The following is an 11,189-nucleotide window of genomic DNA, read 5'->3' on the forward strand; positions in this document are numbered from 1 at the left end:
AAAAGTTTCTCAAGCCAAGACCAAATCACTAGAAATTGGACATTAAATAGTTCTGCTAATCCCTGGCCAGCACTTCAGTCAAGATAAGTTCTCAGGTCCTCACATATCTTGCTCCTGAGCAGATTTCAAATTCAAGTTCAAATGCTATTGGCTCAAAGCAGTTTGCCCAACTGTCCCTACTAATATCCCTTGTGCTCTTCTTTTCCCTCTCCCCCCAAGAGCTGTGCTGCATTGCTGGCCTACTAGAATTTATTTGACTTTCTGTCACCTACGTGACAATGTTTCCAGTGTTATTAATAAGTGACTGCTTATTAATTAGTATTATTAGACATGCACCATGCAGTGCAGACAGTACCACAGAGGGACCTGGCATCTTCAAGAAGAGGATTTTTGAAGAAAGATTTGTCCCTGCAGCCCAGTTAGAGGACACAGGGCTGGCAGTGAGTCCTGGGGAGCCAACAGCAGAACACCCCAAATTCTGAAAGCTGTGCACCTAATCCAGGCCACTTGTGCTCTGACACAGGATGGAAGGAGAGCAAGTGAATGCGAGATTTGCAGGCATGTGATGGCATAAGCCCACCAGGGGAGCCTGGGTGGATTAGCGCCCATGGAGTGGTTCATGAGGCTGCAGGAAAGGCCAGCTCCTGGAATGGCCAAATGTCTCCAACTCTCAGATCCAATGGGGAGCTCTCTACCCTCATGTTCCTTTTCTGCCTATCTTATGGAAAGAAAATGTACTCCCCAGCCAGTAGAAACCTCTCTGCCATCTCCATGAATTCAGGCAGGCTTTCGCCAGCTGAGAGGAAAAACAGCCCTCGGGACAGGACTCCTGACTCCAGCCTCAGGGAGACCCAGGCTAGGACGTGGAATGGCGTCCCCGCGGCTGTGTCCTTGTCCCTGAGCACCCCGGCACAAACCACTCCGCGAGCCGAGTGATGACCGAAGATCTCTCCAAACACTTTACAAGAGAAAGACTGAGAAGGAAATTATTTCCTCCCACTCTGGTCATTTTCAGAGCAATTCTAGAATTTCCTGCTTGGGGATCAAATTTTAACATGGTCCAGGTATATCTGGTGAATTAATAAGTTTGAATGTGTAAGTGACAAGAGAGTTACTTATTAACACGTGATAACTGCTTTCCCCCAAATCATCATTTTCTGCACTTCTGATGGAAGTTCTCATCTGTGTTCCACTTCATTGCTCCCCCAGAGAGGTAAGAGCAGACAGGGTTGGCACAGCCACTTTCAGATCGAGGGCTGAGAGGACAGTACTGCACCTGAGGGAGAAGCAGCATAGTGTGGTGGCAAAGGGCATGAATCCTGGCTCTAGCCTGCATGGGCTGGTGTCCTGCTCTCCCCCATGCAAGCTTTGGGACCTTGGGCAAGTCGCCTGACCACTCTCCCCCCCCAACACCCCCCCCCCCGCTGTCTGTTACCCCTTCTGTACAATGGAGATTGTGATAGGACCTCCCTCACAGGGGTGTTACAACAATTAAACGAGGTGATAGTTTTAAAAGTACCCAAATAATGGGGGTCACAGGAGAAAGGCTATGTAAGTGTTTGTTAAATAAGAGAAATAAAACTCCCCATCAGCACTACTCCCAGGAGGCCCGTGATGATAATAATGGCAGCGGTAATGGGCGGGCTCTGGACTGCGTCAGGATCAGGGACAGAAATGTTAAGCCTGCCCTCGTTCCTGGCAACCTCAAGCTTGTGCAGGTTCAACCAGATCCAGTTCCCTGGGCCTCCCCACTGCCCCGTCGCCCCTCTCTCTCCCTCTGCTGGGCAGCCCTCGCACCTACCCCTTTACACTGCAAAGCTAGCTCAGCTGCAGGTGCAGGCAGGAAAGGCAGCATCAGCAGGGACGAAGCGGCGGCGGCCGAAGCACGCCTCATCTCCATCCCCATCCCCAGCAACCATTCTCTCGGACCCACGCACTAGGACTATTTTTAAATGATATACTTTTGCCCGGTTGTTGGGGGAGGGGGTGGGGTGGGGAGGAGAGAAGAAAGAAACACCCTCCCTAGGATTCAAGCTGAAGATGGAATGATTGCCAAATGCTAACAGCTTTTCGAACAGGACGCAGTTAAAAATATGTCTGAAATGGTTTTAACTCAAACTCAAAAAATAGCTTAACTGACTGGAGAGCCATAGGCAGTGGGGGTGGGGAAGCAGAAGGGGAAGAGGGATTCCCTCGGGAGGGGCCACAGCAAACCTCATCACTGGGACACAGGAGAGATGCCGGATTTATTTTCCCACATGAATAATACCTTTTGAAAACACACACCAGATCTCCGGGGAAAGTAGTGACACCAGGAAGCTTGTTGCTGCTCTGTACCCAGAGAGATGCTCCTGATAAGGCCCCAGCAGGCAGCGAGGCTTCCTGGATCCTCACTGCTCTCAGTGCTCAGGGCACCAGGATTACCTCCAAGCAGTTTGCAGTGCAGATTTCTGGCCTCTACCCTCACCCCCAGTAAACCTGCTGAATCAGAAGCTGCACCTTAACATGACGCCCAGGTGAGTCAAAATCTTAGGTGTGTAGGTACTATTCTAGACTCTACCATGACACCTCAACCCTAAAAGGACTAGACACAAAATATTTCTCCCCATTTGACGTATGAGGAAATGGACACGAGGAGGGATTCATCTAAGGTCACCAGCAGGATCAAGTCTAACAGTACCATCCAGAGTCTCATGCCCTCCCCTAGGGCTTGAAGGCCCAAACAAGGCTTCGTCATCAAACCTGTGATGCCTTCTTTCCAGGGGGCAAAGGACTTGGATCATAAAACAATCACTTAAAGCAATGTTTTGCCAAATATGCTCAGTTGGTCATTATTCCTGCCAAATAACTCTGTGAAAAGGAGCTCTACAGTTAAATATATTTAGAAAATTCCTAAAGCACATTAATATGTTTAAGTCTGTGAGAAGTCCTATAGAAAACAAACTTGCTTAAACTTTTTTAATCCAGTGTTTACCAAAATTATTTTACCACAAAACCCTCTGTTCCCCCACAGAAGATCTAGTGACATGAAAAAGATCATGTTCTGAGAAATACCTGTTGGGATTCACCACCATTTACCACTTAATGACATGCTCAACCAGTCTTCAGGAAAGCATAATATTTCATAATGTTTCTTAAAGGTCAAAAATGCCATTACTCAATCTGTGCTTGATTACTTCCTGCAACGGGAAGGTCACTACCTTACAGAGCAGCCCAACTCCTCATTGGACGACTCCAATATTTACAAACATTACGTTAAGCTAAAATCCTCCTTCTTGCAACATCTTGAGATAAAACAATTGCTTAAATTCTGTCTTCACCACCATTGTGCAGAGGGAATTAATCACTGTTTCTCACAATTGTCCCTCGTACACAACTCTAGTGATAATAGACTAATAACTCTACTCTGTCCTCTACAGTCCAGACCTTCAACTATTCCCCAGAATCATGGAATTTTAGAGCTTAACAGTATTTTAAGTATTACCTAACCCAACCTTTTTCTTTTACAAATGAGAAACACATGTCTAAGAATAGTCAAATTACTTGCCCAAGGTCAAACAGACAGTGGAAACTTTAACCTGGGGTTTGGGATTTGAATATAGCAGGGTTCTTACGTTCTTTCCTTGGTAGGAGAGCTTTCTTTCCTCACCAGAAATTCCTAGATGCTTGAAGTTATGTCTAACATCCAAGGCCCATCATGAAGAAACTTACAGTCTCCAACATCCTTCTTCCTGATATCCCTATCAGATGTCACTTTGGGGGCCAGATGAGTCACAGAGCTCACCCAGCGTGGGGAATTGTGTTCCAGACTCTCCCCCATCCTGGAGTGGCCGAGCTGGGACTGTTCTTCACCCCACGCTGCCTCCTCGCCACCACTGCCATCTGCACCCTCCTTCTCAAGGATCACCATCTGTTTTCCTGATACCACTCAGCCGCCCCCAACACTTTGCTCAGTCTCCTAACCCACTGCTTAAGCCACTCTCCCTGCAACTTACAATTTCCCTTTCCACGGTCCATCCACTCCATCTTCCCCTCCCAGCCCACAACTTCAAGAGTTTACATGTTTGTAATCTCCTGCTTTCTTGCTCACTCCCATGCCAAGCCCCCACTAACCTAGAAATTCCTACAGAGCCTATTGCTTGGGCTAAGATTGTGCAACTGTACTAGGCATGCCTGCTGAATAAATAAGTGAGGCTCTTTCTTTCTGTTCCTTCTCTATCCCAGCCTGGCCTCCCATTTTCTGAACGTTGCCTAAGCCCACGTGCTCTTCTTCCTACAAGTACACTCCCATCCTATAAAGCAAACAAAGGCTGGGTACACACTAATTGCTTCTTTAAAAAATAATTTATTTATTTATTTGACAGAGAGGGAGAGATCACAAGTAGGCAGAGCAGCAGGCAGAGAGAGAAGGGAAAGCAGGCTCCCCGCCAAGCAGAGAATCTGATGTGGGGCTCGATCCCAGGATGCTAAGATCAGGACCTGAGCTGAAGACAGAGGTTTTAACCCACTGAGCCACTCAGGCGCCCCTGTGTACACACTAATTGTTATAGGTAAAGGCAGAGTGCTAGTACTGAGTCACAAAGAAATATTCCTAAAGATGACTTCTGCTCCTTGTTTTCATTAGAAAGGTCTGTACTATAGGAAGGCAGTGATCATGTCTATGTAATCATACTTAGCACTTAAAAGTTTTCAATAAATATATGAGAAATTACTAAAAAGTTTGGACACTTATGCAGCCCACAATGACATCCACCACAATGACTTCTGGCCTCTATTCTATGCCAGAAATTTTACATACATTATCTCACTTAATACTTGAAAGAATTCTCTAAGGTTGGGAAAGGAAATTCAGGGAAGGGATTGAGATCTAGGGCCTTCTACTTTCCATATCTGTGCACATCCCTTTTCCTCTCTGTACCCTCAAAAGTATCCATTAAGAAGGTCCAACCCCAGGTCCTGCATCCTCTAATTTCTCTTAATAGAGATTAGTTTCAGTGCTTTATTTTCCCTTTTGTCCTTTCTAATCAGTAGATCTCTTCTCCAACCCCACCACCTCTACATCTCCAGCCCCTTGAGAAGCTCTTCCCATTCTTTACTCCCAGCTGGATGTATGGCAAATTCAGACAAGAGCAAATGGAAGTTTTGCACCAAAGGCTACTCTGTAAGCAAATCAGAGTCTTGTATGAAGGGTAACTGTGAGAAACAGATTTCAGTGATTAATGCCCTATGCACACTGGTGGCAAAAATACATTTTAGGCAATTGTTGACTAAGAAAACCACACAAAATATGAAAATCTGGTAACTATGGGGACCAAGGAATCAACCTCTTCTCCCACCAAATGCTCTAATACATCTGCTTCCAAACTCTGAATTAACTGGCTCAAGTTTTCTCTCTACTTTATAGCCTCTGGTAAGTGAATAAGTGTGCACTATCAATGCCAAAAAATGGAAAGAAAATTATCTCAAAGTTTAAAAAAAATCAACTAAAAATGGATAAGTCACCTATGAAGAATTCAATTCTACCAATAGCTTCACGTTCTTGGTTTTCAAATATTAACTGTCTACATTGTCCTTCCACGCCCCATCATATTTTCTCCAATTTTTCTTCTAATTCATGTAGCAAGTGTGGATCACATTAAAAAGGAATGACCGCACCCCCTTTTGATGCTGATCAGACTTATGAGGACCACATTGCTGGGGTGGTGCAAAATCTCTTCAGTAGGCATCTGAGGGGGGAAGAAACCAAGATGCCCCTTTTATATCCTTTACTTGAAGGAAAAGAGATGACAAGCTTATGAGTCAGTCTAACTGCCTCGCTCTCCTAAAGCATACCCCATCCTCCTCCATATTAACCTTCAATGTGAGCAAACATCCAGAACAACTCTGGTGGGAGAGTGAGACGTACTAGTCTCACAGATACAACTACCAAGATACCTGCTCACTTTGGCTCCCAAGAACTAGTTGCCCTTGTTGATTGAAAGTGGTTCCCCATCCAGCACTCTTTTTACCAGCCATATGCTGACTTTTTCTCTCTTTTATGTTTGCTCTTGAAAATCTTTCTGGATTCAGAGGATTTTATTAGGTCTCTTCTTTTCTCTCTGGATTTTCCTCCAAAAGTCTAACAAACTATTCTTGAGCATGGATTCATTATTGATCGTATCACATTCCCAGTAGAGGGAATACAGCAATAAACAAGACAAACAAATCTCCTGTTCTCACATACCTTTTATTCTAGGAAGGATGATGAGTAGAAAACCATAGAACACATAAACAAGGAGATACTTTTAAATAGTGATACCTACTATGAACAAAACAAAACCATAAGATGTGATATTAAAAGAAAAAGTGGTTAGGGGAAGAAAGAGCCATTTTAGACTAGATGGGTAGAGAAGGCTTCTCTGAATTTTGACTGGTAAGAAGGAGCCCAGCATGAATGAATTTTACATAGGATAAGACAAATATTACTTGGTAAAATTTCAGCTGAGAGGTAAATAAAATTTCAGAAATGCCATTCCAAAAAATGGAAAGAAAATTATCTCAAAGTTTAAAAACATCAACTAAATATGGATAAGTCACCTATGAAGAATTCAATTCTACCAATAGCTTCACTTCATTCTTAGAAGTCAATCCATAAAATGATGGAGGAGACATTTGTTATATGAAGGATGTGAGAATAGAAGAGAATTGAACCACCAAAATACTTCACTTTACCTCAAGGAACATGTAACCACTTCCCAGGAAGTTGTAATCTTCAGCTTTTTATGGCATAGTGATTAAGAAAATTGACTCTGGAGGCAGACTACCTGGCATCAAATCCCAGATCTACTATTTATTAGCTAGGTAGCCTTTGGTGAGTTGTATGAGACAACTCTTTCTGCCTCTGTTTTCTGATCTATAAAATAGTTATAATATTACCTGCATCAATCTTGTCTGAGAATTAAACAATTTAATATATGTAAATCACTCATAGCAAAGCACAAGATGTAATATGTGCTGTATAAATATTATCATCATATCACCTAGTGCATCCCTTTATGAACACGCACACATGAGGCATTCTCCCAGGCCACTCCTCATGACAATCAGTGTAAAGACTCTTACAAAAATTGAGGGACCTAGATCCCAGCAGGCAGCAGATTCAAGTCCAAGCTTGAAGAGTTTTTTTTTTTTTTTAAGTCAGGGATGGAGACTGAGTTCATGTAAAAATATAGACTTCTGCTTCCTTTAGAACCCTCTCAAGCCATGTGATGTTTCTCTACTGTAACACTCACATTCAGCTTATAGAAACCTCAAAAGAAGCCCCAGCATGCCCAGAACTTTTGTCAAGACTCTCGGCTACAACCACTACCTGAAGTTCAGAGTTGTTATTCACCAAATATTAGTACTTGTCAAGGCAAAGAGCAGCTTTCCTGGAATCACAGTTCATCGGATACCTGAGTGAGCTGTAAGTGCACCCAAGGATCAGCACATTGCCTCACATATTAAAGGTGCCCAACAAATGTTTGTGGAATAAATGAATTACAGCTCTTTCATTATGCTTGTGCTTCAGGTGGACAGTAATATACTCCTTGTGATTAATACAAGCTTGTACTTTCCCCTTTCACCACCACGAAGAAAACTAAATAAACAAAGCATTATAAAACAATCAGTTGACATCATAGAATAAAAGCAAATGTGAAAGCAGTCATTAGTTCTTAGGATAGATGGACATCCATCCAACAAGCCCACGATAGCTTGCTACTCTGATTTCATCTCAACCCTCCAATGATGGGGCAATGATGCCCCATAGGAGCAACTGTTTGTGGACAATTTTCACTCAAATTCCCTATAGAAGTATATTGCTTCCAGCACCACAGAGAGCTCCCAGTAGCTTCCCTCTTCTAGGAGCGCTGGGCTTTCTCAGCACCACGGAGAGCTCCCTAGCGGCCCAGCATCTACACAGGACTTCCCATCTTTCATCATCAATCAGTGAGAAGTCCACTTGGAATTGCCAACGAATGAGCCCTAGTAATACCACCTCCACTGAAGTTCAAATATCTGAAAAGGGCAAAAGGTGATCTCGGTAAAAGGGTCCACAAAGTTCAAGGAATATCCAAAGAATCTGCTATCCTGTGGTAGGGATAGAGAGAGTGGGTCTGAAGACAGTGGACTAATGATTGCAGATCCTTTTGTGCCAGATCGGCATTTCTATTGCTTCCCCACCCCCACCCCCACCCCCGCCAGAAGTAAAATACCCAAGGTGAATTCAAAAACCGCAGTCCAAACTGTGATCAGATCAACGTGGCTGCACCAGACAAAACTGATCTTATCTGTATGGTGACTTTATCCACTTTGGAAAGCAGAACTCATTACAGTAATAAGGAGTGACAGAAATGGGAAGAAGAGCAATCACAGCAGAGCCAGGAAAGAATTCACTTTACTATCATTTTGGAGGATTAATTCTAAGCTTCCCTCCTATAAATGTCATTTTTCACTTCGGCAGGAGGTCCAGGGTCTGAAATTATTCTAGCTGACTTGCAGAACGCATCATTTTGCACCTGATTTGCAATCCATTTCTGCTTCCTCCCACCAAGCTCAGTGGTGTTTGTTTAATGGTCACCTGGCCCTCTGCATGTTCTACGGTGCTGCCACAGAAAGGTGTACACACACTGGAGGTCAGGGGGTTAGGACACAGGTGATCAGGAAGGTCTGAGAGGGTAAGGAAAATAATGTGCAAGCTTAGGAGCACAAAAGAGGTGTCCACATTCTCACAAACAGGGTTGTGTGGCTGTAAGAGGAAGAGACGAGGGAAGAAAAAATGTGAAGCAGCTGTGTGTGGCTAAGAAAATGTATTATTTCTAGACATGGTCCCTCCTCTAGGTCCCTTACCTACTAGCCAATTTAAATGGGGCAACTATATAATTACCTGGCTCCTCCTCATCGGAGAAATTAAGTATTTCCAGCCTCATCTCAGCAGTCCCCTAAATACCAGCCACACTGGATTAATTGCCTTTCCTCAGACTTGCTACACACTTTTTTACACCTCTAGGCTTTTACTCATGCTGTTCCCTTATCCCCAAATTCTCTCCTGACTGTTCCTCCCTCTCCACCTCCCCACCCAATTAAAATTACATTCATGCTTCAAGGCCCGGGTTAATGGCCAGCTCTTCCATGACACTGACCCTAAATCTCCCCCATAAAAATTCACTTCTTTCTCTTTGTTCTCACAACAGGCTATTTTTAACTCATATTAGACTTATCCATTTGCCTGTTTCTCTCTCCCTCTAGATTATAAACTCCTTGAAAGCAACAGTCTTTTTAATCTTTGTATTCTTGGCAACACATTGCACCATTCCTCGGTCATCATGGACACATTTCAAAATACGTTTTTGAGTAAATGAACAAAATTTAGCAATATAAAGCACAAAGCCAGAATATATTCCTCTATCATTTTTTGCCCAAAATCTTGAGCTATAAATAACTTGGAAATGGCCAAGTCTTTCCAGATGCCGATTTCCTCCCACCAGTTTAACAATTGGGAGAGAGAAGTCATCTCTGGTATCCCTGGCGAGGGCTAGATCCACAATCCCCGGGGTGCCTGGGTGGCTCAGTGGGTTAAGTCTTTGCCTTCAGCTCCGGTCATGATCCCAGGGTCCTGGGATCAAGCCCCGAGCCCCGCATCGGGCTCTCTGCTCAGTGGGGAGCATGCTTCACCCTGTCTCTGCCTGCCTCCCCGCCTACTTGTGATCTCTCTCTGTCAAATAAATAAATAAAATCTTTAAAAAGAGAACTCACTTATTTAAAAAAAAAAAAAAAAAGGATCCACAATCCCCAGCAATAAACAGAGCAGAGCATTTAAGATCAGAGCACACCTCACTAACTCTTACATGTGCCACTAGCGACATCTCTTCAACTGGTGGTCAGATTCTAAACAGTACTTACGGACCCACGGTGCTTAAAATTTCCTACCCTAGGGGCGCCTGGATGGCTCAGTGGGTTAAGCCTCTGCTTTCGGTTCAGGTCATGATCCCAGGGTCCTGGGATCAAGCCCTGCTTCGGGCTCTCTGCTCAGTGGGGAGCCTGCTTCCCTTCCTCTCTCTCTCTGCCTGCCTCTCTGCCTACTTGTGATCTCTTGTCTGTCAAATAAATAAATAAAATCTTTAAAAAAAAAAAAAGTTCCTACCCTAGCAGCCTTATCTGAATTTTTCCTTTTGAAATTTACAGTATCTCTCTGATTTTACAAGTCCTAGCTTTCCCTCCAAAATTCACAGTCTTGCTGAGCAGTTCTTTACTACCTCACTGAACCTCAGGTCCTGAGTCTTTCAAAGCACCTCTCTACCTGGTGCCAATGTATCATCCCAGAGTAATTGTATGTGTGAGTGTGGACTGAACATGACCAGACACTACAGCATGCGTGTAACAAGTTGTTTTCACTCAGCATCCCCCTATGTTCCATTATACAAAGGTCAGTGCACACTCCCATTAGGAGCAAATCAGTCTTCCCAGGAAGAATAATGATAAACTCAGTATCAGCAAAATGCCTCCATTGTTTTCTTCACTACCTTTCCATCTAAGGGCAATTGTCACTACCCAGCAGCACCTACATCCTCCACATCCACCATTCTCACAACGGGAATCTAACCAACAGGAAAAGGGAGCTTAAGCTGTTGCAACGGGAATCTAACCAACAGGAAAAGGGAGCTTAAGCTGTTGAATCTCATTTGGAGTCTGCCTATTCACTGGCAACCTCTGGGAAGACTAGGTCTGGGGTCAATTTTCCAGCTCCCCAGCTTTCCCATTCCATGCCTCTCCCATCAGTGGCTTCCTCATTTACCAACCCACGCCTTGCTCAGTTCCTTTCAAGAAATCTGAATCTTGATGGGTGGGTTATGACCTTCCCACGTTCTCTGCCCACAGAAGTCTGTGTCCTTTGATTTCATTAATTTCAACTGAGTCTTAAGCTATAGTGGGCTTTGTCTTCTGATAGTCCAAAAATTTTACTTTTCCTGCCACCCACATTCCCTGATTAAGACAGACAATGCAAAATACTTAAGAAGGAAGAGATGGGAAAAGCAACACCATGCTGTAGGAGAGGTAAAAGTCTTGCATCCTGAATGATTACAGAGTCTGTCATAATCACGTTGAGAACCTTGTGGCTAATTTCCACTGTTCTGGGATTATTCCTCAGTTTTTTTTTTTTTTGGGGGGGG

Source organism: Mustela putorius, unplaced genomic scaffold (assembly GCF_011764305.1).
Source record: "Mustela putorius furo isolate JIRA1106 unplaced genomic scaffold, ASM1176430v1.1 tig00000129_pilon_pilon_pilon, whole genome shotgun sequence".
Classification (NCBI taxonomy): Eukaryota; Metazoa; Chordata; class Mammalia; order Carnivora; family Mustelidae; genus Mustela; species Mustela putorius.